Source organism: Arachis ipaensis, chromosome B9, assembly GCF_059453495.1.
Source record: "Arachis ipaensis isolate K30076 ecotype BB chromosome B9, ASM5945349v1, whole genome shotgun sequence".
NCBI classification, from domain to species: Eukaryota; Viridiplantae; Streptophyta; class Magnoliopsida; order Fabales; family Fabaceae; genus Arachis; species Arachis ipaensis.
This window is the reverse complement of record NC_142444.1, coordinates 120,991,968-121,003,555: the sequence shown is the minus strand read 5'-3', so window position 1 is coordinate 121,003,555 and position 11,588 is coordinate 120,991,968. Positions and strand designations below refer to the sequence as shown.

Below are 11,588 nucleotides of genomic sequence, written 5' to 3'. Positions count from 1 at the left end.
AGTTGTTGGCGCCATTGATGATCACAATTTCGTGCACCAAGTTTTTGGCACCGTTGCCGGGGATTGTTCGAGTTTGGACAACTGACGGTTCATCTTGTTGCTTAGATTAGGTAACTTTATTTTGTTTGTATTCTTCAGAATTTTTAAGAATGAATTCTAGAGTTTCAGATGATGTTTTTATCATCATAAAAGCTGATTAATTCTCATCAATTTGACTGTTGTATGTAATGTCCTGCTGAAGCTTGGCTAGCCATGTCTAATCTTTTTAGACTAAAGCTTTAGACTAACATTGCGTGATTCCTGGAATTATTATTAAGAATTTTGAAATCTTTATTTTCTTTTCCAAATAATTTTCGAAAAATTACAAAAAAATTTATAAAATCTTAAAATAAAAAATATTTTGTTTCTTGTTTGAGTCTAGTATCTAATTTTAAGTTTGGTGTCAATTGCATTCTTCTAATTTTCGAAAATTACATGCATTATGTTCTTCATTGATCTTCAAGTTATTCTTGATGATTTCCTTGCTCTGATCTTTAAATTCTCTTGTTTTGTGTCCTTTTGTTGTTTCTCATATGCATTTTCAAATTGTTATAGTCGTTAGTATACAAACTTCTAAGTTTGGTGTCTTGCATGCATTGTTGATTTAATCTTAGTTTTCCATGATTAGTTGCATTTTGATTATTTCTCATCATTAAAAATTCAAAATATCTTTAAAATTGTGTCTTTTCAAGTCAATAATACAGGAAATTGAAGATTCAGAACATGCAGCAGAGGAATTACAGAGAAAAAGCTGGGCGCTCAAAACGCCCAGTGAAGAAGGAAAACTGGCGTTTAAATGCCAGCCAGGGTACCTGGCTGGGCGTTAAACGCCCAAAAAGGTAGTATTTTGGGCTTAAATGCCAGAATGGATACCATTCTGGGCGTTTAACGCCAGGATGGCACAAGAGGAAAGATTTTGTTTTTAATTCAAATCTTTTTCAAATTTTCATAATTTTTCAAAATCAAATTTTTTCAAATGATATCTTTTCAATCATATCTTTTCAAAATCAATTTCTTTCCATTTTTTTCCATTTTCGAAAATCCTTGCTACAATTAATGATTTAATTCAAAATTTTCAAGTTGTTACTTGCCTATTAAGAAATGATCAAATCTTAAATTCTAGAATCATGTCTTTTAATTTCTTGTTAGTCAAGTAATCAACTTTAATTCAAAAACTTTCTTTTTTTTATTCGATTTTCAATCATATCTTCTCAATCACATCTTTTTCAAAATAATTTTCAATCATATCTTTTTTATTTCTAATTTCAAAATCTTTTTCAAAATCAATTAACTATTACCTCAATTTCAATTTTCGAAAATCATCAACCATTTTTTTTAAAATTTCTTTTAATTATTTCAAAATCTTTTTAATTTATTTTTGAAAATTCTTCCCCTCTTCTTACATCCTTCTATTTAAGGACTAACACTCCTTCACTATCGGCAATTCGGACTCTCTCTATAAGTTCGAATTCTCTCCTCTCTACCTCCTCCTTCTATTCTTCTTTTCCTATGACACCTCAAGGAATCTCTATACTATGACATAGAGGATTCCATACTTTCCTCTTCTCTCTTTCATATGAGCAGGAGCAAGGACAAGGGCATTCTTGTTGAAGCTGATCCTGAACCTGAAAGGACCTTGAAGAGAAAGCTAAGAGAAGCTAAAGTACAACTCTCTGTAGAGGACCTAATAGAAATTTTCAAACAAGAAGAAGCCATGGCAGCCGAAAAAAACAACAATGCCAACAATGCAAGGAAGGTGCTTGGTGACTTTACTGCACCTGTTCCCGACTTCTATGGGAGAAGCATCTCTATCCCTGGAATTGGAGCAAACAACTTTGAGCTTAAGCCTCAATTAGTTTCTCTAATGCAAAAGAATTGCAAGTTTCATGGACTTCCATTAGAAGATCCTAATCAGTTCTTAGCTGAATTCTTGCAAATTTGTGATCCTATTAAGACCAATAGGGTTGACCCTGAGGTCTAAAGACTTATGCTCTTCCCTTTTGCTGTAAGAGACAGAGCTAGGACATGATTGGACTCACAACCTAAAGAAAGCCTGAACTCTTGGGAAAAGCTAGTTAATCCCTTCTTGGCAAAGTTCTTTCCACCTCAAAAATTGAGTAAGCTTAGAGTGAAAGTCCAAACCTTCAGACAAAAGAAAGGTGAATCCCTCTATGAAGCTTGGGAAAGATACAAGAAATTGATCAGAAGGTGTCCTTCTGACATGCTTTCAGAATGGAGCATCATAGGTATCTTCTATGATGGTCTGTCTGAACTGTCCAAGATGTCATTGGACAGCTCTGCTGAAGGATCTCTTCATCTGAAGAAGACGCCTGCAGAAGCTCAGGAACTCATTGAAATGGTTGCAAATAACCAATTCATGTACACTTTTGAAAGGAATCCTGTGAATAATGGGACAAATCAGAAGAAAGGAGTTCTTGAGATTTATACTCTGAATGCCATATTGGCTCAGAACAAAATATTGACTCAGCAAGTCAATATGATTTCTCAGAGTCTGTCTGGCATGCAAGCAGCAACAGGCAGTACTAAAGAAGCCTCATTTGAAGAAGAAGCTTATGATCCTGAGAACCCAGCAATAGAAGAGGTAAATTACATGGGAGAACCATATAGAAACACCTATAATCCTTCATGGAGAAATCATCCAAATCTCTCATGGAAGGACCAACAGAGGCCTCAATAAGGCTTCAACAACAGAAATGGTGGAAGAAATAGGTTTAGCAATAGCAAGCCTTTTCTATCATCTTCTCAGCAACAGACAGAGAATTCTAAGCAGAGCCACTCTGACTTAGCAACTGTAGTCTCTGATCTAATTAAAACTACTCAAAGTTTCATGACTGAAACAAGATCCTCCATTAGAAATTTGGAGGCACAAGTGGGTCAGCTGAGTAAGAAAGTTACTGAACTCCCTCCTAGTACTCTCTCAAGCAATACAAAAGAGAACCCAAAGAGAGAATGCAAGGCCATAAACACGTCCCACATGGCCGAATGCATAGAGGAGGGAAAGGCAGTGATTTCCACTGAGGAAGACCTCAATGGACGTCCACTGGCCTCCAAGGAGTTCCCTAATGAGGAACCATGGGAATCTGAGGCTCACACTAAGACCATAGAGATTCCATTGAATTTACTTCTGCCATTCATGAGCTCTGATGAGTATTCTTCCTCTGAAGAGGATGAAGATGTTACTGAAGAGCAAGTTGCTAAGTACCTTGGAGCAATCATGAAGTTAAATGCCAAGTTATTTGGTAATGAGACTTGGGAGGATGAACCCCCCTTGCTCACCAAAGAACTGGATGACTTGACTAGGCAGAGATTACCTCAAAAGAGACAGGATCCTGGAAAGTTCTCAATACCTTGTACCACAAGCACCATGACCTTTGAGAAGGATCTGTGTGACCTAGGGTCAAGCATAAACCTCATGCCTCTCTCTATAATGGAGAAGCTATGGATCCTTAAGGTACAAGCTGCAAGAATCTCACTAGAGATGGCAGATAATTCAAGGAAACAGGCTTATGGACTTGTAGAGGATGTCTTGGTAAAGGTTGAAGACCACTACATCCCTGTTGATTTCATAAACCTAGACACTGGGAAGTGTATGGATGAATCCATCATCCTTGGCAGACCCTTTCTAGCCACAGCAAAAGCTGTGATTGATGTTGACAGAGGAGAATTGGTCCTTCAAGTGAATGAGGACTCCCTTGTGTTTAAGGCTCAAGGATCTCCCTCTGTAACCATGGAGAGGAAGTATGAAAAGCTTCTCTCAATGCAGAGTCAAATAGAGCCCCCACATTCAAACTCTAAGTTTAGTGTTGGGAGGCCATCATCATGCTCTGAGTATCTGTGAGGCTCCATGAGAGCCCACTATCAAGCTATTGACATTAAAGAAGCGCTTGTTGGGAGGCAACCCAATTTTATTATATCTATTTATTTTCCATTGTTATTTTATGTTTTCTGTAGGTTGATGATCATGTGAAGTCACAAAAAAAACTGAAAAAGCAAAAAACAAAATGAAAAATAATATTAAAAATAGCACACCCTAGAGGAGAGACTTGTTGGCATTTAAACGCCAGTAAGGGTAGCAGAATGGGCGTTAAACGCCCAGTCTGGCACCATTCTGGGAGTTTAACGCCAAAAATGGGCACCAGACTGGCGTTAAACCCCAGAAAAGGGCACAGAACTGGCGTTTAAACGCCAGAAAGGGGAGAAAAGCTGGCGTTAAACGCCAGAAATGGGCAGCAACCTGGCGTTTAACGCCAGGATTGGCAATCAAGGGGGTGTTTACACGCAACATGGTGCAGGGATGAGAAATCCTTGACACCTCAGGATCTGTGGACCCCACAGGATCCCCACCAACTTTATCTCTCTCTCTCTTCTTCACACCTTTCCATAACACCCTTCCTCAAATACCCTTCACCAATCACCTCAATACCTCTTCCCCAAATACCCCTCACCTATCAAATCCTATCCTCTTCTCCATAATCTCTTCACCAATGCACATCCATCTCCACCTACCTCACCATTCAAATTCAAACCAATTTCCCTCCCAAACCCACCCATACATGGCCGAACCTACCCCTCTCTCCACTCCTATATAAACCAATCTTCACTCCTTCATTTTCACACATCATACACCCTACTCACCCCCTTGGCCGAAACACTAACCCCCCTCCATCTCCTCTATTTCTTCTTCCTCTACTCTCTTCTTTCTTCTTTTGCTCGAGGACGAGCAAACCTTCTAAGTTTGGTGTGGTAAAAGCATTATTTTTTGTTTTTCCATAACCATTTATGGCACCAAAGGCCGGAGAAACCTCTAGAAAGAGGAAAGGGAAGGCAAAAGCTTCCACTTCCGAGTCATGGAAGATGGAGAGATTCATCTCAAGGGTACATCAAGACCAATTCTATGAAGTTGTGGCCAAGAAGAAGGTGATCCCCGAGGTCCCTTTCAAGCTCAAAAAGGGTGAATATCCAGAGATCCGACATGAGATTCGAAGAAGAGGTTGGGAAATTCTCACCAACCCCATTCAACAAGTCGGGAAATGCCTAAGAATTGGCTTACAATGGTTCGGAAAAAATTCCTAGATTTCAGTCCGGAAAATGTAAGGTTAGCATTCAACTTGCCCATGATACAAGGAAACGCACACCCCTACACTAGAAGGGTCAACTTTGATCAAAGGTTGGACCAAGTCCTCACAGACATTTGTGAAGAGGGCGCTCAATGGAAGAGAGATTCAAGAGGGAAGCCGGTTCAACTAAGAAGGCATAACCTCAAGCCTGTGGCTAGGGGATGGTTGGAGTTCATCCAATGCTCAATCATTCCCACTAGCAACCGGTCTGAAGTTACTATAGACCGGGCTATCATGATCCATAGCATCATGATTAGAGAGGAAGTAGAAGTTCATGAGGTTATATCCCTAGAACTCTATAAGGTGGCGGACAAGTCCTCTACTTTGGTAAGGTTAGCCTTCCCTCATCTCATTTGTCACCTCTGCAATTCGGCTGGAATTGACATAGAGGAAGACATCCTCATTGATGAGGACAAACCCATCACTAAGAAAAGGATGGAGCAAATAAGAGATCCCACTCATGGGCAAGAGCATGAGGAAATTCCTCATCATGAAATCCCTGAGATGCCTCAAGGGATGCATTTTCCTCCACAAAAATATTGGGAGCAAATCAACACCTCCCTAGGAGAATTAAGCTCTAATATGGGACAACTAAGGGTGGAACACCAAGAGCATTCCATCCTCCTCCATGAAATTAGAGAAGACCAAAGAGTCATGAGGGAGGAGCAACAAAGGCAAGGAAGCGACATTGAGGAGCTAAAGCACTCCATAAGATCTTCAAGAGGAAGAACTAGCCGCCATCACTAAGGTGGATCCGTTCTTTAATTTCCTTGTTCTTTATTTTCTATTTTTCGAAAATTATGCTTTTTGTTTTGTTTATGTTTGTGTCTTTATTACATGATCATTAGTGTCTTAGTGTCCATGCCTTAAAGCTACGAATGTCCTATGAATCCATCACCTTTCTTAAATGAAAAATATTTTTAATTGCAAAAGAAAAAGAAATACATGAATTTTGAATTTTAAAATAGTTTAATTATTTGATGTGGTGGCAATACTTTTTGTTTTCTGAATGAATGCTTGAACAGTGCATATTTTTTGAATTTTTTGTTTAAGAATGTTAAAATTGTTGGCTCTTGAAAGAATGATGGAAAAGGAGAAATGTTATTGATGATCTAAAAAATCATAAAAATTATTCTTGAAGCAAGAAAAAGCAGTGAAAGGCTTGCAGAAAAAAAATATATATGCGAAAAAAAAGAGAAAGAGAAAGAAAAAGCAAGCAGAAAAAGCCAATAGCCCTTTAAACCAAAAGGCAAGGGTAAAATAAAAAGGATCCAAGGCTTTGAGTATCAGTGGATAGGAGGGTCTACAGGAATAAAATCCTGACCTAAGCAGCTAAACCAAGCTGTCCCTAAGTGAAAAGCTTGAGACTGAGCGATTAAAGTCGTGGTCCAAAGCAAAAGAGTGTGCTTAAGAGCTCTGGACACCTCTAATTGGGGACTCTAGCAAAGCTGAGTCACAATCTGAAAAGGTTCACCCAGTTATATGTCTGTGGCATTTATGTATCCGGTGGTAATACTGAAAAACAAAATGCTTAGGGTCACGGCCAAGACTCATAAAGTAACTGTGTTCAAGAATTAACATACTGAACTAGGAGAATCAATAACACTATCTAAATTCTGAGTTCCTATAGATGCCAATCATTCTAAACTTCAAAGGATAAAGTGAGATGCCAAAACTGTTCAGAAGCAAAAAGCTAATAGCCCTGCTCATCTAATTAAGACTAATCTTCATAGATGTTTTTGGAATTTATTGTATATTCTCTTCTTTTTATCCTACTTTGTTTTTGGTTGCTTGGGGACAAGCAACAATTTAAGTTTGGTGTTGTAATGAGCGGATAATTTATACGCTTTTTGGCATTGTTTTTAGGTAGTTTTTAGTATGTTTTAGTTAGTTTTTATTATATTTTTATTAGTTTTTAAATAAAATCAAATTTCTGGACTTTACTATGAGTTTGTGTGTTTTTCTATGATTTCAGGTATTTTCTGGCTGAAATTGAGGGACCTGAGCAAAAATCTGATTCAGAGGCTGAAAAAGGACTACAGATGCTGTTGGATTCTGACCTCCTTGCACTCGAAGTGGATTTTCTGGAGCTACAGAGGCCCAATTGGCGCTTTCTCAATTGCGTTGGAAAATAGACATCCTAGGCTTTCCAGCAATATATAATAGTCCATACTTTATCCGAGATTTGATGGCCAAAACCGGCGTTCCAAGTTAGCATGGAAATTCTGGCGTCAAAACGCCAAAACTGGCATAAAAGCTGGAGTTAAACGCCCAAACTGGCACAAAAGCTGGCGTTTAACTCCAAAAAAAGTCTCTACATGTGAAAGCTTCAATACTCAGCCCAAGCATACAACAAGTGGGCCCGGAAGAAGATTTCTGCATCATTTACTTATTTCTGTAAATCCTAGGCTACTAGTTCTCTATAAATAGAACCTTTTGCTATTGTATTTTCATCTTGGTCTTTATGGTTCCCCCTCTGGGGCCGAAGCCAATGAACACCATTATCACTTTTGTATTTTCAACGGTGGAGTTTCTACACCCCATAGATTAAGGTGTGGAGCTCTGCTGTTCCTCATGAATTAATGCAAAGTACTATTGTTTTTCTATTCAACTCAAGCCTATTTCTTCTCTAAGATATACACTCGTTCTTCAACCTGATGAATGTGATGATCCGTGACACTCATCATCATTCTCACCTATGAACACGTGCCTGACAACCACTTCTGTTTTACTTGCAATAGCTTGAGTGCGTATCTCTTAGCCTCCTGGTTCATGACGCATGGTTGCCTCGCCTGACAACCGAGCCTTCCATTCCGTGAGATCAGAGTCTTCATGGTATGGGCTAGAATCAATTGGCAGCATTATTGAGACCCAGAAAGTCTAAATCTTGTCTGTGGTATTCCGAGTAGGATCTGGGAAGGGATGACTGTGACGAGCTTCAAACTCGTGAATGTTGGGCATAGTAACAAACGCAAAAGGATCAATGGATCCTATTCCAACATGATCGAGAACCAACAACTGATTAGCCGTGCGGTAATAGCGCATTTGGACCATTTTCACTGAGAGGACGGGAGGTAGCCATTGACAACGGTGAAACCCAACATAAGCTTACCATGGAAAGGAGTATGAATGATTGGAAGAAGGCAATAGGAAAGCAGAGGTTCAGAAGGAACAAAGCATCTTCATACGCTTATCTGAAATTCTCACCAATGAATTACATAAGTATCTCTATCCTATTTTATGTTTTATTCATCTTTTAATTATCAATTCTCCATAACCATTTGAATCTGCCTGACTGAGATTTACAAGATGACCATAGCTTGCTTCAAGCCGACAATCTCCGTGGGATCGACCCTTACTCACGTAAGGTTTATTACTTGGACGACCCAGTACACTTGCTGGTTAGTTGTGCGGAGTTGTGATAAAGAGTTGAGATTACAATTGTACGTACCAAGTTGTTGGCGCCATTGATGATCACAATTTCGTGCACCACTAAGCTAAAAGGTAGGAGTCCGAAAAGGACGCTACTTAAAATGGTAAAGGCAATAAATCAAAGCCAAAAGTCGTCCAATTAAACTAAAAAAGGTTCTAGATAAGAACACTACCTAGAAAGTTATTGGGAACTGACTAAAGGCCTGCAACACCAAACATCGAGATGCAAGAATGAAATAACCAAAAAAGCAGAATAAAGCAATTCGGGAATAACACAGCTAGAAGAAGTGCAGACCAATACTCGAAAGGTAGAAGTTCATAAAAGAACACTAGCTCAAGATCGTTAAGAAAGATGTTGGCTAGAAAAGACCAAAACCTAACTTTAACGCATGGCTAGGCTAAAAAAAAGCAGAAAATCCACAACAGGAAGAAGACCAGAAAAGCGGTGAAACAGCAACCAAAGGATAGAAGCATTTCTTAGAAGCCAACCAACACACTACCAGAATAGACAAAACAAAAGTTTCAAAAAATTAAAGCATTAAAAACTCAAAGGTTACCTAATAGCAACCCAAGAGTGAAGGTGTTTTGATTAAAAACTAAAGGTTACTGGGGAACAACTATAAGTGTCAGACAGTTATCCAAAAAATTACAATACAAAGAGTTCAAAGGTCCACAGTTCGGACCATACTAACACATAATCACAGGAGCAATAAGAAAGAGAAGTCACAAGGGGTCCAGTTTCGCTCCCGTCGCCGCATCCTGAGGAGCAGGAGGAATGACTGAAATCGGGACAGCTCCGACAACACCATCAGGGCCATTCAAGATCTCCACATCGGGGTTGGCCTCAGGTCAGGATGTCTCAACAAAAGGAGTCACAGAAGCCTTGACAGGATGATCCGGAGTAGGAGTCTCATCTTCATCAGGGGCTGGTACAATCTTACCATCCTCAACAACGTTATCCACACTGAACAAGGTAAGATCGGCGTCTAGAGCAAGCACCCGAGCTTGAGCCTTCAAGTTCTCGCACAGGGCGGTCATGCCATTTACTATGTGCCCCTGTAACTCAGCATAGTCATGATAAGAGGATTGAAGCTTTTCCTTCACCTCAAGAAGCTCCCCATAAGTCCGAGTATAACCCTCTTTAGCCTTCTTCACCATCTCCTCTGCCAAGTTGGCAGCCGCCTCTGCCACAGTAGCCCGGGCTTTCTCCTCCTTCTCCAAAGACAGTTCCAGCCCAACATTCTTTACCTCTAGCTCAAGCCTCAATCCATTTACCCTATCATAATCAGTCTTAGCTTTTCCAAGAAAGGGACTAGTAGCGTTGATCGGAGTTTTCTTGAATTCCCTCGACAGAGCAGTGCTAAGGTTAGCCATCCAGATACTGTTGCAGGATATAAAATCAAGATGGTGTAGAATGGACACATCATCAGTCGAAACAAAGCCATACAGAGCAATATGCTCCGCAGCAAAGGCCACACCGTCAAAATCCTTATCATTAAGATCATAACTCCAACAGTTCTTAGCCTCTTGGGAGAAGGCCCAGATGAAGAAGGGGAAGAGGCAGCACCAGAAGTCCCAAGAGGTGGATCAGTTGAGGCCACCCGAACTTGAGGGGTCGGAATAATCTTCCTCGGACCTTGAGGTCCCGAGTTCGGCTTCTTCGGTAGGACTTGGGAAGAACCCTCCCCCAACATCTTTTTTATGCAAATTATGGGCGGCCACTACCTTCTTGGTCTTGCGGAAGACCTTCATTGAATCAGAGCTGGAAACCATATCTGAAAAAGAAAAAACACAAAAACAGTTATATAGTGGATGACGACAAAACCATAACAAACTAAAAGAGAAGTCGGGCACTACCTAGCTTGGAACGGAGAAGAGCAGGATCCCCTAAAAACTTTTTTGTATTAAAATGAGGAGGCTCCCCTCAGTGCTCCTTCAAAACACCCACAAAGGCCCTCTCCACCTCATCAAAACTCTCTAAAGAATACTTAAGAACTACAGGGTCCTTTTGCCACCAAAGAGAAAAGGTGGGTTCATTGTTCTCATCCAGAAAAAAGGGGTGAGCATCCTCAATGGCCCGGACTTTGAAATAAAAGTTTTTTGAAATCGTGGAAGGAATCATCAAAAATAGAAAAGACTTTCTACCCTGGGTAGCCCAGAAAGAAATCCAAGAAGCCTTCTTCTTAGCCGCCTCAGGCTTGGTCAGCACGAACAAAAAAAGGAATAGATAGAGGGAAGGTCAGACACCTAACTCATGACACAATAGCTGGAAAATCTTCGTTAAAGCCTAAGAGTTGGGATGAAGCTGAGAAGGGGCAAGATTACAGTTCCAAAGGATGTCGGTCTCAAACTCAGTAAAAGGAAGGGTAACACCTAACTTAGTAAATAAGCAATCATATGCATAAAAGAAAGGGCGCTCTGCCCGATTTAAGGGGGGGGGGGAACTGACCCTCTCCTCGGGGTCGGGCGACACCAACTCATAGTCCTTCTCATCCTCCCTATTCCCACAAACCTATGATACCTCCTAAATTTTTCACAATATTCCCGATCCGCTACAGTAGCACATCCTAATACCACAGAATCTAACCAGTCAGCCATACCAGGGGAAACCTTTGTAGACATTTCAACAATATTTCTATGAGTAGACATAGAAACTACACCTACAACAAGAAAACAAAAAGACGTCACTACCAAACAACTAGGCTAAAATAGGAAAAGAGAAGAAATAGCCATCAAACAGCAAAGGGCGCCCCAAGGTTCACAAAAAACAAAGAACACCATTGTAAGCTGGAGGCACCCTTTGAAGGCAGTACAAACACAGAAAGAAAGCACAAGGGGTTAAAAGAAAACCCAAAAGCCCTAGCATTTTCAACAGCAGTAAGAAGAAAGATCAAAACTTTAGAGGAAATGAAAACATGCAACGCCGGAAGCAAATCACAAAACAAAGAATCAGGAGAAACGCGAAATAAGTAAAGACAA

General features: G+C 40.1%; 1 non-coding gene across 1 annotated transcript; it reads right to left on the bottom strand.

The window, feature by feature from the left end:
- Positions 1–2,158: 2,158 nt before the first annotated feature.
- Positions 2,159–2,266, bottom strand: LOC148546133 (small nucleolar RNA R71). Its single transcript, XR_015901685.1, has one exon. It is a non-coding gene; the product is annotated as a small nucleolar RNA R71 (small nucleolar RNA).
- Positions 2,267–11,588: the final 9,322 nt, after the last annotated feature.